This window comes from Aotus nancymaae, unplaced genomic scaffold, assembly GCF_030222135.1.
Source record: "Aotus nancymaae isolate 86718 unplaced genomic scaffold, 86718_ANA_hifiasm-v0.15.2.pri h1tg000117l, whole genome shotgun sequence".
In the NCBI taxonomy this organism is placed as follows: Eukaryota; Metazoa; Chordata; class Mammalia; order Primates; family Aotidae; genus Aotus; species Aotus nancymaae.
The window spans coordinates 5,324,850-5,346,492 of NW_026988532.1; the positions used below are offsets into that span (position 1 = coordinate 5,324,850).

Sequence of the window (21,643 nt, forward strand, 5' to 3'; positions counted from 1 at the left end):
GTGGTGTGTAATTAATGTCACTTTCTAACAGGCCTTAGAGCCCCAAGTTTCCTTAGGGACTTCAAGAAGAGAGGAATTTACCGAACTCATAGGTATTTGAGGGGAAAAACTCATGGCTGAGCTAAATTTTAAAAGGTCTTATCTAAGATTCCTTACAGAACAGAGTTCTATCAGAGCCAATTTAAAAAGTCTATGTGAAAGTAATTATTCTTGTTTCAGTTTACACAAATAATCAGGTCAAGTATAAGACTAAAGTTTATTTTGTAAACAAATTAGTCCTATCATGATTTGTTTTTAACAAACATGAGGACTAGAGAGAGAACAATTATGCTTCAAAACTTATTATACACTTGCCATTAAACTCTAGTATCATTAATTGTTTTTAAGTATTTGTCTGCATTTTAGATTAATACTGCTAATTTTTATGAACCAACCAGTGATCTCTGATTGCAGCTCAGAAGAAACAAAATAGATGGGTAGTGTAAAACTCTGGATCAATATTCTAGTTATGAGCAATTATCCTGCAAATCCTTCCAGGTGATGGGGTAAATAGGGTGCCTATACTCAAAGGTTTCTTTTTTGGAAAAATAAGAACAAAGAGAGCTTACGAAAACCAACTCCCATGCACCCATCTTAGCAGGCATAACTATACCCACCAGTTATCTGCGCATCTCGGTAGTCTCAGAATTTTTAGCACCCCCTTTGTTTCATTTTGATATATGTGTTCTAATAACCCAGTTTGTCTCTTCTTGCCTTTGAGCCATCAAAATCCAAATGGTCATGCAAATGGAGCTTCAAATGACTGCTCTTTTTCACTGGGGACCCTTGGATAAGCCTCTGACAGAAGATCTGACTACTGCTTTCCCCAAAACAGTGTCTCCTTCAACATGAAGCAATTAAAAGCAGTTATCATTCCTATTCTAATGGCAGTTAGATGTACCTCTTCGGAATGGAGATTGATGGAATCAGCAATTCATCTGGAGTGGCTGCTCTGAAGATACCAGCTGCAGTGGGGGAGACGAGGCTGGGCTGCATTGGAGCCAGCAGGGGCCAGAAACAGGTGGGAGCTCCACTCCTCGAAGTCAGTGGGGCAGGAGTCGCATACTCCCAGGCACAGCTGTAGCCACCCAGCCACAGCTCCGGACCCTGGCATCCCTGTGGTCTCAGGAACCCAGGATGCTCCCCCTCCCTCTGCAGGCTCAGTAGTGCCTGCTCTCACTACTTGGCTTCTCTGTGCTCCTGGCACTGTCTCCAATGCAAAAAAAGTTGTAGCCAAGCCCAGGTGCCGTCATGACCCAGGTGGGTGTGCATATGCTTGCGGCAGTGCTGACATGACAGCCCCCTGCTGCCTTGGCCCCCTCAGGACTTTAAGGACTAACATTCATGGGAGGTTGGCCAGAGAGGGGGCTCAGGGCCACTCAGCATGGGTCTCCAGGCACCCACTGCCTGGGCACTGTGGGCAGCATGCTGATGACAGGAGGTAGACAAGTTCCTAGGGCAGAAAGGAGCAGGTCTCTGGGTAAAACCCCACCTTCAAGCCAGGAACAGCCAGAAGCCCATGGGCCAGGCTTCCAGTTCTAAATGGAATCCACTGCCCAGAATGAAACTTTATGTTGCTTTTTCCAGGCCTGCCCATGGAACAATTGGCATGCACTTCCTCCCTTCTGAGCCCATAAAAACCCTGGACTCAGCCAGACTCCCACAGACCTCAGAGCAATCAGCTGTGGGATGGAGGTACCCACTTGAGGTCTCTTCAACTTGTTGGAATGACCTGCTTGAGGGAAAGGAGCTACTAACTACAGGTTTCCTCTCTGCTAAGAGCTGGACATTATTGGCAATGAAGTAGGCAAAGTGGGCAACTCCTTCCCACAGAAGTGACCTGCCTGTGGGAAGGAGTTGCCCACTTCAGGTCTCCTAACATCTATTCTATTACTCAGTGAAGCTGCTCCCTGCCTCTTACTCCCTAGTTGCCCACATACCTCATTCATCCTGGACATGGGATAAGAACTTGGGACCCGCCAAATGGCAGAACTGAAAGATTGTAACACAAACAGGTCAGAAACATGTCCCCAACTTGCCACATTGTGGGTGAGGAGAACTACAGAAGAGCTGTGGCCCTTTGGGGACCCCAGTCCTAGCGGATTCCAGAGCCAAGGCTGTGACATCCTCTTTGGGGCTCTACAGTTTCTGGCATCTCCAAGCTTTCAGGAATAACTGTGTTCTCCAGTGCCCACAGCAGAAGCTGCTTGCATTACCCGTGATCCAGTCACAGTCTCACATGGAGTCAGTGCCTGTGCTGGTGCCTGGAGCTGCCCATTCCACCACTGCCAGAAAACAAGGCTGTGCACAGTGGCTGGACCCCACACCCACTCACATATCCCTCACTGCTCAGTGCCTGGCTTGCCCTTGGCAGATGTGGCATCCAGGCCAGTAGTGCAAGCCAAGCTCAGTGGGCTAAACCAACTAGGTAGAATAAGCCCAGCAAGCCTGAACAAAACTTGGGCAAAGATACCACTGCTAAATAGGTTTCCAGCTGAAAAACGTGTGCTCTAAGCATCCTGTAATACAAGACCACCAAAATAATGAACTAGCTAAATTTACCTTTGTATTACAAATGATTGAAGTATTAATGCATGCTTAGTCTGGTATGGAGAATGGGGAGGGGGATGACAGAATACCCTGAGTTGAATTGCTGCAATTAATACTGAAGTAAATTCATGTTACCACATTTTCAGGTAGTTGTTGATTAAATTGAATGATATGTGTAAGGTGACTCTTGTATGAATTGGCACCTAGAAATTCTGTGTATAGTAGAACAGTGGTTTTGTTATAAGAAACATAAAAGCCATTCATTTTTGAAGTGTCACAAATGGGTTTTACAAAATCTGAGAACATGATCTTGATATTCCATTTGTATAACGGAACATAAAACATAGATTAAATCTGAATAGCTAATAATAAATTTAGTTCTTTTCTCTTTCAGGATGTGTAGAATGCAAGGACTTTATAAAACAATGGTTTAATTAACTCGCATTTTATTTCTGCTTTTTCTGAAGTTTAACTCGTATCTGTAAATTGTCCTGAAACTGTATAGAAAGTATTATTTAGCAACTTATAGAAAACTTTGTGTAATACTCATTTATTAGATATCTAATTTCTCAAGGAAAAGCAAATTCCCCTTGAACTACAATTTTTAAATATCGTGTACTTTAAACACTGATACACAAAATGATTACATACATTCAAAAATATTTTTTTATGTCTTCAGATTATCAGTAGGGTGTTAAATGCAATGTGTTTTGATTTCACATATTTACTTTGGAACAAAAATATATACTTTTACATAAATATATATGCATGTGTCTTGTAGCTAATACCAAAATAAATTCACAATATTTCCACTGTTTCAGGTTGGTGTTGATTAACCGATTAACTTGAAGAATATATTTAGAGTGATAAATATATGTGTAGATTAGTGTATTTAAAATGGCCCCTAAATAATTGGTTTTAACTAACTTGAAATATAAAGCAGAAATTAGATGAATATTATATTTTAAATTCTCCTATAAATAAATAAATAGAGGCTTTGATTCCAGATAAACTAAAAGCATGTATGATGTACATTCTCAAGTGTTATGGTTGACATTCTCAACTTTATCTTTGCAGTAATAGTATTAAGATATATACTTTTTAACATTTTACAATGACATTACTCAACAATTGTCAGCAGATTATGAATTTGGAGTCATTTTTATTAATGTTATTGGCAGTTTAGTACTCATTAATAGGGATAGATTACATAAATTATGGTTATGGAATACCTGTTAACTTTACGTATTTTTCTTTAGCTCTGAAGTTTTTGTATGTTTTGCACAATTTAAAAATCACACATACAACACCCACCTTTCCACTGCAATAGATAAGAGGAGTGATTATGTAGCATAGTATAAACCAAATTATGTTCCTCAGAGAACATGTTAACAGACATTACAAGTTTAATTGTGCCCCACACAAAAATATACCTCTTAAAGCCCTATACCCTGGTAACCCAGAATATGACTTTGTATGGAAATAAGTTATTCATCAATATAATCAGGCAAAAATGAGGGCATTAGGATGAGCCATTATCTAACACAACTGATGTCATTTTTTAAAAAAAAGGAATTTGAACACATATGAAAAAAGAGACAAACATTGGAATTATGCTGCCACAGACCAAGGAACATCTGGACTACCAAAAACAGGAAGAGGCAAGGATGGATCCTTTCTCTACAAGTTTCAGAAGGAGCATGGCCCAGTCCATACCTTGATTTCAGATTTCTAGGCTTCAGAACCGTGAGACAATATACTTCTGTTGTTCAAAGCCACTATTTTGTGGTATTTTGTTACAGCCCAGAAAACGAATACAATGGATATCAAGGCGAGAAAATAGTTTCATTGTCAAAACAATTTCTCCACAGCAAGTTATAAGAGTGAACATACTTTTAAATCCAGCTAAACAAAAATGAAAAAAGTCTCAGTGACTTTACTGTATTAATGGCTATTTTGACGCTCCTAGAGGAGAATTGCGACATAAAATATTTTTCTTTTCCTAATTTGTCTTTTGTTAGTTTATTTTTTTTTTTTCAGAGACAGGGCATTGTCCTTTTGCTCAGGCTGGAATGTAATGGTGCAATCACATACAATCACAGTTCACTGCAGCCTCAACCTCCTGGCATCCAGTGATCTTCTGCCTCAGCCTCCCAAGTAGCTGGGCCACAGAAGTACACCACAATACCTAGCTAATATAAAAATATTTGTTAGTGGAACAAAACATTTTCCATATTGGTCATATCACATAACTACTGCTGTATGGAATCTAATTTGGGAAATGTAGGTGTCAAAATTAAAATAATTACCATCATATGTAGAAAAGTTAAATCTACTTCTTATTTTCCTCCAGGCAAAGAGTCAACATATCTTTTGATTCTGCTTTATTCTTTGACCTTAAAATAAGTTTTCACTAAAAGTTCTTTAAATGCCAGTTGTGCCCTTGAGGATGAATCTCAGCTTGTGAAGTTTTTGTTACAAGTAGTTTACAAAACCAGATGTTCAGATTGTCAAGAACAGCTGTAGAAACATAATACTACATTAGTTTTAAGAATCCACTTGCTAGGTAAACATAAAACGATACCAAATGCAACAATGCCAATAACTGTTCGGACAAGTTTCATAATAAACATGCATTTCTCCTTGAATTTTTTTGTTGAATAAGCAAGACAGCCACAATTATATATTTGAAACACTGAAACTTAAACATTTTAACTGCTTTAAAAAAATTATAATTATGTCTTTATAATGCATTGAACACTAATGTGCATTACTAGATACTCAAATTTAAGCAGATATTCTATGTTTATTTTGTCCTTTACACTGTTTGCTCTGTCAGACATGTTACTTCTTTATCACATCCATTTCCTCCTCTAACCAGACAGATGGCTAATGTAGCCATCCGACTGAGTGCTAGCCCATGGAATATGACTGGAAATTTTGAAAACCAATTCAAGGATAGGCCCTTAAAAATGTTCCCAGAGTGTTCTTATAATGAACACACCTCCCAAGATGATCTTAAAAACTGTGTGTGAAGATGGTTGATTCATGCCGTAGAAGAAATCAGAATCCTGAATCATCATTTAAGGAATAACTGTTGACATAGGATGCATTTATCAAACTACTACTTAAGCAAAGTCAATCTGCTAACAACTTAGGTATGTCTAGTGTAGCAGCTGGTGGAACCTTATCTAAAACATTTGTCAGTTTTTTTCTTAACAAACTGAGACCTACTTAAAATTTTGAGTTTTGTTTGTGAATTCACTTTCCAAAAATTCAATTAAATAATATTTATTGAATACTTAAAATCAGCCAGCGAAATGCCTGTACATAAAGCAATAAACAAAAGACAAAAAAGTAATCCTAAAGTTTTCACTGATTCACGGGAGTTTGTCAGATATGTTCCAGTGAGAGAACAAGGAAAATAAGTATACAGAACATATAGTGATTAAGTGCTAGAAAAATACTAGAAAAAGCAACTCACAATGGACACAATATATTGAGAGGAAATATAGTTTTAAATACATTAACCATAGAAAGTCCCACAGAAAACATGGAGTTGGGGAGAAATCCTGTGAATTTCTTAAGCACAAATTTTTGTAAAAAAATTAAATACCAGGAGCAAAGTTTCTAAGGAGAGTGAATGCCTGATATGTTCAATGACTAGCACAGGTATATGGAGAGGGAAACAGTAAGTTATTGTGACAGCAGTTAAGAAATGAGAGGAAGAAAATGAGGTGTAGACGTATCAGGTACCCATAGGCCATTGTAGGTTTAGGGCCACGGCTTGTACTCTAAAGAAAACAGAAAACCGTAAGACTGTTTTAAAAAATTAAATATAATGTTTTACAATATTAAATATATCGACTGCTTTGCTGAGGTTAATGCCAACAGGGTAAGCATATACAAGGAGAGGTCAGCTATATGCATGAGTCTAGTAAAATATTCAAGCTGGAGATGTTGGTGACCTGGGCCATAATCTTAACGGTGGTTTAATAGTCAAATTTTGATTATATTCTGAAGGTAAGAAGAATAAGATTTTCTTACATTTCAGATATAGTGTAGGCACCAAAAAAAAAAAAAAAAAGGAGTCCTATTTATAAGACATCCCAGTGATATAGTAGAAAGCATTTGGAAATGCGAATTACTGTTCAGGGGAAAAGCTGGAGCCAGAGATATAAATGTGCAAGATTTTAGTGCATAGAGGTATTTAAAAACGTGTTAAGATGTGGTCAGCAAGTTTTAAGTGCAAAATTAGGAGGCTAAGGTGTAATCAATATATCTGAAATAGTTGACACCTGGAGTGGATATTTTTTTAACACTCATTTCTTTATACAACAAAATTATTTTTATATGGACCATGAAGTGAAATAAAAGATAATTACGGCCAGACATTGAAAGCACAGTTAACTTTTTTTGTTTTGTTAAATGTAAAATATATGTCCTCATCCCCACCCGACACACAATATATATTGGAGTCCTAACCCCCAGTTCCTCAGAATGTGACATTTTTCGGAGATGCAGCCTCTACAGAGTTAATCAACTTAGAATGAGGTCATTAGAGTGGGCCATAGTTGAATGTGACTGGCATTATTATAAAATGAGGAAATTTGAAAACAGAGATGGATACACAGTGAGGGTAGATAATGTGAAAAGCCCAGAGAGAAGACAGCCACCAAAAGCCAAAATAAAAGGGGGAGGGGGCCTGGAATAGATCATTCCCTAATGATCCTCAGAAGGAACCACCTTTTGACACCTTAATTTTGAACTTTTAGCTTCCAGAACTGTGAGACAATACATTTCTGTTGTTTAAGCCATCCAATTTCAACAAAAAAAATATATAAAAATAATTTCACAGTGCAAGCAATGAAATGAATTAGTATGTTTTCACATTAATCTGTAATAAAATTGCAGTTTCTCATTTCCTATTTATTTTTAAAACAAACAGCTAAAATAATAGTAAATTGCCATTTAAAATATTATTCAAATTCAGTAGAACATTTCTTGTATGCCCTAAAGCATACAGCAAACAAAAACATTTCACATTGCAGTTCACTCTGTATTTCCCTACTTTACATTCCAGACACAAATAAAAAATCCGAGTTTAACATAGAATGGCAGAATTGAACTAAGTCATAATCTCTTTACCTTTATATTCCCTGGTGCTTCACTTTTATTTGAACCCATTGTTCAAACGCTGAATCCACAGGGACTGGAGATACAAACCACTTTGCAAAGGAGCTTAAACAATTGCAAACTGTCACAAACATACTCTGTCTGAGAAGGTGAGCTTCCAGCTGATTCTGTGTGGATTAAAGGCTAAAAAAGTTCTAACATGAAGATTAAATATAAATTATTAAAATTTTACAGCAACTACGATTCCTAAAAAGCAGCCTAACAAAAAGGCATCTTTTTCTTTCCAGGAAACAGCATTGCCAGCTAATGGTGAAAATAAAACAAAGCATTTTAGTAGGTCATGTTACCATTTTCCACTTTTCTATAGACAATGAATAAACTTCTTGACTGCACTTGGGGCAAACACCATAGTCTTGGAAACAATAGGTGAGGTGTTACGAAAGTCAAACGTAGAGATTATTTTAAAGAGGAGATAGCAATCAACTATTCTCATCAGTCCTGCTGATGGTTACTTAAAATGAGCTCCAAGATGAGCACTGAGAATTAACAGCTGTAGCTGACAAGCATGAGGTCATTGATGACCTTAATTCGGGCAGGTTAAGCTGATGGGGTGTCAGGGAAAGCTTGACCAAAGTGGTTCAAGAGAGTGCAAAGAAAAGGAATTGCCTTTGTAAGCATCAGCGACTTCTGAGGAGTACTCAATCTAGAGGGAAGAAAATTAATTAATAGCAAGAGAGGATGTAGAGTGGGAAAACTGTTCTTTAAAGCAGGAGAGAGCATGTTTCCATGTCTGTGAGAAGTCTTTCATTAGGGAAACATAAAGAAAGGGGAGTAAATATAACAGGAGAAAAGAAAGGAGCAAAATTATAGATTAATTGGTTCCTCTCTTGGATAATTGGGTTGGATTGAGTTAGCAGAGCTGGATTTAACAAAAGTGGGCTTTTACCAATAGAGGTAATTAGATAAAAGGTGTAGCGTTTACAGGGTGTGTTCTTGAAAATTAGATATAAGGGGAGTAGACACAAGGAAAAACTAGTAGAATCCATGAATAAATGAATGATATGCACATTTAGACTGGTTTAAAATATTTTTATAAACTTCAAGATTAAAATAGTGGTGGCGGTGAATATAATTTAGAGAACATAGAAACATAAAAATATGTAGTTTATTTTCTGTAACAAGCTTTTTGTTGGGAAAAAGTTACTATTAAAATTGTGAAATATGTTCAACTTTAAATTATGGGGAAGAGCTTATTCTCTTTTTAAGAAGCATTAAAAAGCAAATTCCATTAATGCATTTATTTAAATAATGAATATAAGCCTGCTGCATTTTAGCAAGTATGCTATGCATTGGCGACAAAAAGACAATTGAGACACTGTTGCTACATGTTAAATAAATAATCAGTCTCACATTTCAAGTAAAAGGTGCTAGGATAACAGACTACACTAGGTGGTATGAGAGCACAAAGAAGAGACATCTGAATTTACCAGATTACAGTGTTTAAAGAAGGACTCATGGAAAAACTGAAGTGTGGTCCAGCAGGGAAGGCAAAGAGGGATGAGAATTTCCCAGGAAGAGGAACAGCCCATGGGTAAATCCATGATGTTGTGAAAGCATATGACAGGGAATGACCAGTGTGAATGGAGGGTGGGACCCCACAGGTGAACAATAGGTCATGAAGCTAGCCACCAGAGAGATGTCTCAGATGCCATTGTGCACAAATTAGAGAAAACCAGTTTGCATCTTGAGATTATGAATGATGTTTATGCCTTTCTTATCTACTGTTACATCGGCCATTATATACCAGAAAGATAAGAAAACCTTTCTTCTGAAGGAACTGTCATTATCTACATTTAGTAGATCAAAGATAAAACCCAATGAATGCCATAGAATATGTTTTTTTTTTCTGAAATTGCAACAAACAAATAGATTATTACTTAAAAAAATATCTCGAGGCTACATACTTTTTTTCATGCAGATTGTAAAGCTTCTGAATTTATTGCTAGGAGGATGTAAAATAACCTTCAGATTCCTTGATTTCACTCATGAAAGGTCAGGGTCTGTCAGAGTATTCTCCATCCAGCTGAGAAAGGCAGAATTAAACATTCCCAATATGTTGGAAATAAAGGCAATGTCCTGATTTTACCTGCTGGCAGCCAAAGTCCTTCAGTAGATTGGTGTTCGTCTCCTCTTGGGAAATCACCAAATGCAACTGCCCTCATCAATGTTCCTTTCCGGCTCCTCTTTCCTACTGCCATGACTTAGTGACAGGCCTCCTGAAAGATGGTAATGTAACAGGACTGCTACAGAATTAGAGTCCAGGCTGTTTCAGAAAAGCAATGTATTCAGTTAGATGTCCTGCCTGCTGCAGTAAAATAACTTAGAAACAAAACACTGATGTTATAGGAAACACTCAAAATTGATAGGCCAAGAAGCCAAGGTGTTATAATTTTGCTAACATAATATTCTTTCATTAGAAAGAAAAGAATATGAAAATATTGTTAATATTTCTTTAAAATGGAATGTACGATGAATCTAATAAATTGTCACAATCTATAGTTGGCATTTGTAATTTGCTTTGATTTGATTTTTAAGGTATAATAATCAGTACATTACTAGGTGAAATGCATAAGGTATAATGGAACAAAAAGGCGCTCTAAAAACTACCCTGACTTTTAAGAACATGTACTTATTAAACGGTTGTGAGTTCAATGAATGGCAATCTGAAATGCTAAATTGCTCCTGTCACAAAGTTTATTCATATGTATGCTTCGACCATAAATCGTGCTCATTAGATATTTAAAAAATAAAAAAACAAGATACTTTAAAATAAATTCCATTTTTGTTTTGTTTCAAATCTGTATGGAAGTCCTGGAAAATAGTTTCTGATCATTTGTCTGTCCACAATCATGCATCTGAAACCTAAATCCTGAGAATGACTAAAAAGTCTCTCCCTCTGAAAACATTTCATAGATAAATGAGGTATATGAGAAAGTAAAGACAATAGATTGGGTCAGCTGATACCTTTAAATACTTCTCAATTCACATATATTCACTCTGTAGACTCAGCACTTGTAATTCCTGTGTGTATCCTATTTTTCTTTCCTTTTGTCAGTACTTGGAGAATTACCCTGAGGATCCCTCAGAAGTTAGAAATGTGAATATAAATTGAAAATATATGCATCCTCTAAAGTTATACTGTAAAAATGATACATTAATATTTTTTAAAAATTGTCTCAAAGAAGCTATCTCTCAAGCTTATGAAAATTGAGTATACACTTATTGGATTTATATAACTCATGAAAAAATAGTAGGGAAAAAGGGACAGGTTGGGCAAATTGATCAACTTTGGACCTTAGAAGGAGAGTAAGTAAAGTAAAAATTGAAAGTGCTCAACCAAGGCCTGTCTAAGGGGGCAGGAGCCAAAGCTGATGGAAAGAATAGACTACAGGCTCCATTGCTGATGGTAAGGCTCTGAGTGGTGTGGTGACATGGAAGGCTGGGAGCATTTTGAGTATTTCCAGTATGGTTGATTAGGTCAATCCAAAGTTAAATAATTTACAGGGCTGCTTTATTTAATTTAATTTGTTCTGATACTATCCTCACCAAAAAGTCTTCTAATGATGTTATATTTTCACATTTATTTAATTCAGTGTTTCCATCTATGTGACATCATTTATTTAAGACATCTATAGGTCACATTTATTTAAGACATAAATGCATAAAAATTCTGGTTTGATCCGTTATTCTCTTGGAAACACCTGAAATGAGTCTATTTCAGCAAGACAATTGTCACTGAATTTCCAAAGCTGAAAGGTAGACCATTGGCTAAGATAAATAATTTATGTAATAAGATACCTAACATAAGGTAAAACATGGGCTAAGATAAGTAATCAAGGTAAATAATCCAAATTATAAGTACTCCTTGTAACAGTATACCAAGCTTCTCAGCAACAACTTCACTGTGTAGGAACCCACGTATTTAATTTTTATTTAAATTGATTGCCTCATTCAATCAATCTCATTCAAAAAATGAGGTGTTATGATTCTATGGACAGAGAGTAAAAATAAATTATTTCAGTTATAAAAATTTTGTTAGAAAATTATGAATAAAAGAAAAATACAGGCCTGGTGCGATGGCTTACACCTGTAATCCCAGCACTTTGGGAGGCCAAGGCAGGCAGATCATTTGAGGTCAGGAGTTTGAGACCAACCTAGCCAACATAGTAAAACCCCATCTCTACTAAAAATACAAAAAATTTAGCTGGGCCTGGTGGCAGGCACCTGTAATCTCAGCTACTCTGGAGGCTGAGGAAGGAGAATCACTCGAACCCAGGAGGCGGAGGTTGCAGTGAGCCAAGATTGCACCACTACACTCCAGCCTGAATAACAGAGTGAGACTCCATCTTAAAAAAAATTTATATATTTCACAAGAAAGAGTTAAAAGGTGTTTATCACCAACAAATTGCCCATATAAGATCTTTCTAATAGTATTGATGATCAATTAATTTAAAATTTTAACATTTTCATATTTTAGGTTTAGATTAATTGTACAAAGATCAATTAATACTTTGGGCATGTCCTTTTTTCAAAAGATTTTCAAATTTATAAAGAAATGCTATTTCCATTTATAGCCTAAGAAATTGAATTTATATCATCAAAAATTTTAAAATTATTTAAATCTCTCAAAGCAGAAATTTCTGCTAGATTACATTATGTTTCAAATTTCTTGGAATTCTGAAACAGATTAATGTTTCTCTTATGGCTTTATTGGATTATGTCACACATATTTAAAATATTTGTCTTCAGTTTTTTGAAGTAAAGAGTATAAAAAGTGTCAGGGATGAAGTTTTTAGAAGTTTTTGGAATATACATGCAAATACTATGAATATCAATAGTTTTGGGAACCATTGAAAGAGAAAAAACAATTTAATGATCTTATGCCTGTTGCAAATGTTCAATGGCTGAATTGTGGAGTCCTACAAAGACTTACTTGCACTGTTAATTCAAACTCAAGATTATTCATGAAATAAAATAATGCTTAACAATTATTCAATAATCAAAGACGGAAAGTGACAATATGGTTGATGTTTTCTCACTAACGTCACAGGGCATATCAGTGAAAAAATTTGAAGCACCAATGAAAATGAAAGGAAAACCTCATTGTGACCTACTTAAATAGGTTGAGTTGTGTAAAATAAGAGACAGTGTTGAAACTGAAGCTGTACATATACAGATATGAGTCTGCATTTTTCTATCATGAGTCAATATTTAGGTTTTTTAAAAATAATTCACAGAGTCATAGGCTTTGCCTGCAAAAGAAAAGAAAAATGTGAAGGGAGCTTTTTAGATATTAATAAAGTTATAATTACTCTTCAATTCAGGCAATGTTCCTTTGAATTTGATGAATGTAACACCAAATAAACAAAATAATTAACGAAGTTGTGCAATTTGAACATCTGTAGATTTTTAATTCATATGCTTTTATTTGAAAACCAAATTATAAATTATAAAGAAATTTTGTTTTTTACAAAATGCAGATATTAAAAACATTTTGGTACATGATACACATTTTTAAAGAAAGATAATTTTGAAAGAACTTGTTAGATGAAACTACTTGAACTCTACATTTTATAGTATCTATAGATACATGTCACATTTGCAATGAAAATTCAGAGCCTGAATTTATATATGCTGTAAGCATAAAAGAAACACTGAATTTTGAAAACTTTAGAATGAAAAACACAATGTAATATATCTCAATAATAATTTTTATGTTGTTGAAATAATAATCATTTGGATATTCTGTAATAAAAATCTTAACAAAGTTAATTTTACTTATTTTTGTTTTTACTTTTTGTATGTGACGACTAGAAAAAAATTAAAATTATATGAATGATTTACATTAAAATTCTATTAGACAGAACTGATATAATATTGTTTTAAGCCAATTGTGTAAATTTTGTATAATGCAGCCAAATTTTTGGCATTTTTGCAGTTTTTATCTCCAAATAGATTAGGAGCACATGAAAGTCAGGGATTCACTTCTTCATAAAACCATACATAACGTGCATATTCAAAAAATATTTGTTGAACTAATTTAAATAGTGGATGTGGCTATCAGCAATAGGAAGAGGGTCAAATTTAATTTTTGATGCAAAATTTTACCTATACCAGATACAGACAATGTCAGGATGCCAAACCCTTAATGGTTCCATTGCCTTTATATATCAAACAAGTATTTATCACAGGCTACCATTTTCCAAATGTTGACTATATTTGAACATATTTCATTCATAATATCATTCCTCAATAAATGTTCCTGTAGTAGAGGAAAGTGACAAATGATCAAGTAGATATAATACTGTTTGATAAATAATTTTAAGAGTATGTATGACAAAGGCACTATTGAATCACTCATACACACACATACAAATGAAACCTACCTTATTCTGCCATAATTAATTGAGAACCCTGGGAATACCTGATTTAAAGAAAGACAGAGAAAAAGCTATGAAGAAGACAAAGAAGTAATGATCTATGAGGATTGAGGAAAATCAGATGGTGTAAAGAAAGTCAAGTGAAGAAAGTGTTTAAGTGAGAACTGACAAAGTATAAATGGATGAAGCTAGGGAAAGTATAAGGATTAAACTATTCTTATTACAATTAATAGCAATGAGAATTATGTATGTTCGATACTGGAAATGTTTGCATAAAATGACAGGAAGAGAGCTAGATGGCAGCCAACTGAGGATAAAGAAAGAAGGAATATAAAAATGTGGGCAATTTGTAAGGATAACTTAGTCAACAAACAACACAAAATACCAAAAAGGAGAGAAAGAGTACTAGTGAGGATGCAGCAAGAGACTGAGAAAGGACTTTCTTAAATTAGAATCATATAACCTGTGAAAGAATGTCAACAAAACAGCAAAAAACAGAAATGAAGGGGAAAAAAATGTGGGACAGAATTCCTGAAATTTTTGAATAGTTTTATATATAGACATTCAGGTCAGAAGAGGAAATAGTAGGGGTGGGGGAAATATAAAGAAGAGAGTTCACAAGTGGATGATACTTGGATTTATAAGACTCCTATAGTGAATGAAGGAAGAATAAGATTACAGAGAGGTCAAGACCAAGAAGGGAGTAACTCTAAAGCACTGTAACATAGAAAAAATCGACAAAGGAGAGTGAAAAAAACTTCTAATGAAATGCAAAAATAATCAGGATACTGTGGTCTAATGGAAGTTAACAAATAGTTTTAACAGGAGAGTAAACACAGCTGAAAAGATAATTATTGCATTGAAATATATATTAAAAGATCAGAAGAAGACAAAAAATAAATACAGAAGAGAGGGAAAGATACATAAACATTACCATGAAGAATCCTAACATACATGTGATTAGAAGCCTAGATACTAATATATAATTATATTAGATATTAATATACAAAATGCAAATATGGCTGCCTTGATTTCTTAAAAACAACTATATGACACAACATGCAAGAAGAAAGAAATATCAAATGTAAAATCATAGAAAAAAGATACATCTCTAAATAACTGATCAAAATAAAGCTACTGTAGTTATATTAAAATTAGATTTTAAAGCAAAAAGTATTGTGAGAAATAAAACATATTTCTTGGTAATACAAGGTTAATATCATCAGGAAGATATGAAATATATAAATTTGCATTCAAGTAAGCACATCCTTAAAATAAATAAAAAGGATCCAAATTAAAAAAAAAACTGGATAAATCTACATTCATAATGGGAAGTTGAACACACCACATGAAAAGTTACACAAACCAATTAAATAAATTAGTAAGGATATAGAAGTTTAGAGAGACACGACTAACAGAAAGATTTAGTTGAGAAATATAGTGTACTTCTTCCCAGAAGTCAGAATGCATGTTCTTTTCAACTACACTTGAAACATTTTCAAAAATTAAGCATATCTTGGACCATTAATCAAGACTTTAAAAATTTCAAAGGATTAAATTATACAAAGTATGGTTTTGAACTACAGTAGAAATAAGTTAGAAGCAGTAACAAAAAGATACCTATAAAATTACCCTTATTACTTTCAATTAAGAAATGCATAGATTAAAAAATAGATTACACAATGAGTGTTGGGAAATATTTTGAACTGAATAAAAATGCAAATAATAGTGTTAAAATATGTTTAATTTGAAAAAGACAATTTTATAAGGAAATATAGTCTGATATGTTAGGAAAGAAGAGATTTTAAAAATAATCAATAAATATCAGTTCTAATAAAGTGGAAAGACAGCAGCAGGAATTAAGCCGGTTGAATCAGCATTCTATTCATTTACAAGTTAGAGACTTCCATGTACTTAATTTGGGCAGTGCCGATTTGACCTCAGCTAGTGCTTCCAAAGTTCCCAAAGACTAGTCTACTTGGGATTTGGAAAAAAGGTCAAAATTCCTCAGAATTCTCAAGAATGCACTTTATGTTGAGGTGCTATTGACAGATAATATGTCTATCACAGAAAATACATTACTATCTTTTCTAAATACCGTCCTTTGATATACTGCCAAATTGTGCATAAATCCTTATAAGCAGTTAGAACTGTCTCAATGGATATCGTCAGAGTTTTGGTCCTTTACGTGCTTTGAGTATGTTCAAAATGCCTATGAAGTGCACTAGTCAATGATGCTTTGCATTGCAGTGATTTAAAACATATCTGACAACAAGGTAATGGATTTCTTCTTTCTTATAAAATACTTATAACATTCTTCATACCTTTTAACTAATCATTAGAGATACTTAAAATTGTTTAATGAAAGAATTATTAATTTGAGCAGCTTTTACAAGGAACCATAACAAATTGTGAAAACTTGACACTAGAAAATACCAATGAACATTATTGGGTATTAGAATAACAATTAAGATCTCCTAGCAAGGTTTATAGCATTATACAGAATCACGTGTCAAAACTGTAAATTTAAAACTTTATCTCATTTTCAAAACTTTTTATTTTATTTTATGGAACAGGATGCATAGGATTTATGTAAAATATACATGCCAGCTAATATTGATTTTATTTGCAAGAATGACACACCCTTATGAATAAATATAGTCACGCATATATTTTATGGCAAGGACTGTAAGAAACACTGACTGATTCGATGGTGATGGCTTTTCACACATGCTCCCAAAAATGACAACCTTGACGTTTTACAGAAAACAAGAGCAAGAAGTCCAAACATTTTCAGCTTGTCTTCAATAAATTCCTTTAATCAGTAAAGTCCCTTTGTTGATAGTTTAAGCTGTAATTCATCCAAGAGTATTCAATTTTCTTGGCATTTTTCAAATTTTGTGACTGATTTTTAATATTTAGAATTTGGAAAGGTAAATGTATTATTGCAAAAGGCAATACTATCAATTCAAATGATTTTGGGTAGTGGTGGGCAGAAAGCTTCAGCGTGATATCTGTGGCATGGATCTCTCACTCTGACTTAAGAGGTTATCAGGTTTGGTGGCTTCACAGTCTTGAGGCCATGTCAACCTAGGACCACACATTGAGGAAAGCCAATGTCAAGAAAAAGCAGGAGAAACAGAGATTTTCCCTAGAACACAAAGCAGAACTAGTTTGTCTGCCCATCACCATCCTTCTTAAGTGAGAGGCTCTCCGTGTTACCTCAGCCCAAAGAATAAGGGATCACAAGTGACTAATTCAAAGAATGATGCCTTCCCCACAGAATTAGAGTGTCTAAACACTCGCATTGCCATACTAAAAGCTGCTGTTCATATCACTGAAGCCTAATAAATATGCTTGTCTATACTTTGTGGGGCCACTTTTCTGTTTCTTGATATTGCTTTGGACCGGTGAACTTCATGACTTACCTTGCATTTATGAGCTTTATAAATTATCTCTTAGATACTAGCCCCAGATCCAACTAGCGAGAGCATGTTTTCACTTGAGTTTGCCAGTGACCATATTATAAATGAAATGACATTCTATGTGGTTATCTTTGACATTATGCATGAGGATGCCATCTATTCAAGCTCACTTAATAAAGTAACAAAACTGACACCTTGTTCTGTCTCCATTATAAAAACACACAGACAACATTTCAAACATGAGGAAAAAAGGAGGCATTTTCCCATGTGAATTGAAACAAACAGACAAAAAAAAGGAAAAATAAAAATAAAAAAGACCCTGGTCTCCTTGACTGTTTCTTATCCTCAAAATAAAAATAAAATTAAATTAAAATACCTTTTTTTCCCTGTAAATTACACATTTCTTATAAAAGAAAATTTTATCTGTGAATTTTGGAACACTGATATCTATAGTTATGCAACAACATTTGCAGAGATAATAATTCAATGAGAAACTTGCTTTTCTTTCTGGAACAGCTGACGGTTAAGAATATTTCATAATCTTTTGGAGTTTCTGATTTTGCTACAAATACCTGTTTCATTTATTTTTATCTGTGAGTCAAAGCCGAAGTGTCTTGCTTTTTTTTAACATAAAGAAACTTCTGAAATGCTTATACCTCTCAGTCTTTTTTTATACTAGAAAAGCTGGTATAATATGCAAAATATAACAGCGTAGCTCCAAAATACAAAACTAGAAGGAGGGAATTTCTTCCTTCTCATAAAAATAGACTGTATACCTATTATCATTACAAATATAGTGAAGTCTGTGGAATCAGATTAGCTTGGTTTAAATCCTAACTCTGCTAATTCCTAGGTCTGTGTTCTTTAGCAAATTACTGCAGTCAACTTCATTATCTTCATCAGTAACATTGAGTTAAAACAGTACCTTGTTTATGAGGCCCTTGAAAGTATTGAAGAAAATAATATATGTAAAGCACTTAGCTTAGAGGCTGGCACATTAGGCAGCCAATACATTTTAGCTATAATTACAATTAACCAAGAATTCAGATTCTCATGTGAAAAAAAATTAATTCGCTTACATATACTTTTTCATAATTCTCACCCCTCAGGAATATTTTAAGAAAACTGAAATGTACCAGTGGAAAGCCATATAGAAACTAATTTAGGGCCGGGCACAGTGGCTCACATCTGTAATCCCAGCACTTTGGGAGCCTGAGGCAGGTGGATCACCGGAGGTCAGGAGTTTGAGACCAGCCTGGCCAACATGGTGATAACCTGTCTCTTCTAAAAATACAAAAATTAGTTGGGCATGGTACTGCATGCCAGTAATTCCAACTACTTGGGAGGCTGATGCAGGAGAATCACTTGAACTTGGGAGGCAGAGGTTGCGGTGAGCCAAGATCGCACCACTGCACTCCAGCCTGGGCCACAGAGTGAGACTCTGTCTTAAAATAATAATAACAATATTTTAGAAATTTAAAGAAATCTTTATTTATTCAATAAAAATGTATTGCCTGGAAGAACTGTAGCTTCTTCAATGAGGTATTCAATGGGTTTACAGCTTAATAATCAATGTATCCCATAGTATCACTAACAAAATCTAAACTGAATATATAGCATAGAAATTATGATTATGAAATATGTTTATAAAATTATACCACAGATGAGTATATCACTATTAAATAAGAATATATTTTAAAATAGACTAGGTTTCCACCTGGGATATGGTCTACATTTCTGATAAAACACATTATATAAGATACAGATAGAAAAATAAATTTAACATTTTAATGCAGCCAACAAATAAACATTTATTTAATTCTAATTTTAATGAAGACAATGAAATGTTCAGAAAAGGGGAGTTACTTTTTAAATAAAAATGCAATGCCATGCAATCAGAATTTTAAAAGTAACATAGACATTTGGTGTCTATAAATGATTTAAAATTCAACAATAATAGAGAGAATAAAGCTTTAAAAACTCTTACCTTGAAAGGCGAGATTACCAAAGAGAGTTCATCACACTCCAACAACCTCTAGATATTTCCCTGGAGTAGATATTTGTTGTCTGCTTCAACATTTTCTGAATATTTAAACATAAAAAGCAAAATATAGGAATTCGAATCTTTGTACTATCCCTGTAGATAACACAGATTTCATAAAATCAAGAAATGTCATTGAAATCAATTTTATCTTCCTTTCTCACTAAATAAAATTATCTAATGTTGAAATTATTGAGCATATTTGGTTAAAATCCTATGAATGCTGTATAAGAAAACAGTTTCAGCAAATATCAGAATTTAGAAAGCCTTTTACAAAGTTATTTTTATTAAAAATTTAATTTTCTCTGTGTTTCAAGGAAGTTTTCACAATGGCAAAGAATAAAAAATGATTAAAACTACTTTTATGGTCAAGATGGAGTAGCACAGACTAGAATTATTGTTAGTGTAAATGTAAAATAGTACAACTTTAGAATACACAGCAGTTTCTTAAAAGGCTAAACATATTCCTACCTACCATATGATCCAGCTATTCCACTGCAAAGTACTTCAGATAAATAAAATCATATTACCACAAAAAGACCTCTAGAAAGATGCTCACAGCAGCTTTATTTGTTATAGCCCTGATACAGTTTGGCTGTGTCCCCACCCAAATCTCAACTTGAATTTTCCTTGTGTTCTGGGAGGGACCTGGTGGGAGGTAACTGAATCAAGGAGCAGGTCTTCCCTGTGCTGTTCTCATGATAGTGAATAAGTCTCATGAGATCTGAAGGTTTTATAAAGGGGTATTTCCCTGCACATGCTTTCTCTTCTCTTGTCTGTCACCATGTGAGACATGACTTTTACCTTCTGCAATGATTGTTAGGCCTACCCGGCCACATGGAACTGTAAGTCTGTTAAACCTCTTTCTTTTGTAAATTTCCCAGTCTCAGGTATGTATTTTTCAGCAATGTGAAAACAGACTAATACAATCCCCAAACTGAAAACCACATAGTACCCCTTAATAGGTAAATGGATATACAAATTCTGAGATGTATATACAATGAAATACACTTCTATAATAAAATGTCTTAAGCAACTAATACTCAATGACATCCATATATCTCAAAATAATGATGCTTAATGAATAAAGCCACAAAAAAGAGTACTTACCATACTACATAATTCCATTTTTATAATACAAAGTACTCTGTAGTGACAGAAAACATGTTAGTGATTTGTGGGGATGGTGTGATGGAATGAACTGGAGAGAGAGATATTAGAAGGAAAGAGATTTTAAAGTTAGATAGTTGTCTCTTGGAATACTTGTCCTTTTGTATGAGATGCCAGTTTCATAGTTTCACAGAACATTATTTTGACTTGAATGAAGATAAATTGTGATTATTCAGATTTCAGTTTTAGGTGGATATAATCTGGAGAATAAGTAAAGAAAACCTGTCAATATAAGAAAATCAATTGATAGTATTTTTGTCAATGGTACAATTGACTCTGAAGTGAAAAACTGTAATTTAGGAAAATGTTTATTAGCCACTGTGAGCTTGACTTCTTTCAAATACTTATGGTTTCTTATCATGTTAATCATATTAACAAATGTGATCTTCTGATATTATAAATGAAATGTAGCTATAATTTTGAAAAATCTAAATAAATCATTGAACCAATGTTTTCCAAATGATCAATGCATGATATTATAAAATCATACATGGATGAAAAACACTCATGCAAAGTGCAAGAGCAACCATTCAATACTAAGTGAGTAAAATTTCATTGGACTGCATAGGTCCATTGTACTGGACCATTAACCACACATATAAGGTGTACTTCCTTTGGTAGTAAATACGATTGAATTCTAAATTTTATCATTAGGTTACACATGCACATGCCCATAAGAAGTGAATACAATGATTGAAAAGCATCAATTCTCTAAACACGATTAAACTTGTCTAACCATGATATTTACCATAGCCATCTGGATTCACACTCAAATCTACCACTGTAGTGAAATTATTGTGAAGGTCATGGGCGTCAGTAGGGAATGTATTAACATACAAAAG

The 21,643-nt window shown here is 34.2% G+C and overlaps 1 long non-coding RNA gene across 1 annotated transcript; it reads right to left on the reverse strand.

Annotated features, from left to right (window-relative positions):
- Positions 1–4,910: 4,910 nt before the first annotated feature.
- LOC105726782 (uncharacterized) lies at positions 4,911–13,299 on the reverse strand. The gene is made up of 3 exons (XR_001109635.2): positions 12,900–13,299; positions 9,872–10,001; positions 4,911–5,109 (listed from the first exon to the last, which is right to left on the reverse strand). It is a non-coding gene; the product is annotated as an uncharacterized LOC105726782 (long non-coding RNA).
- Positions 13,300–21,643: the final 8,344 nt, after the last annotated feature.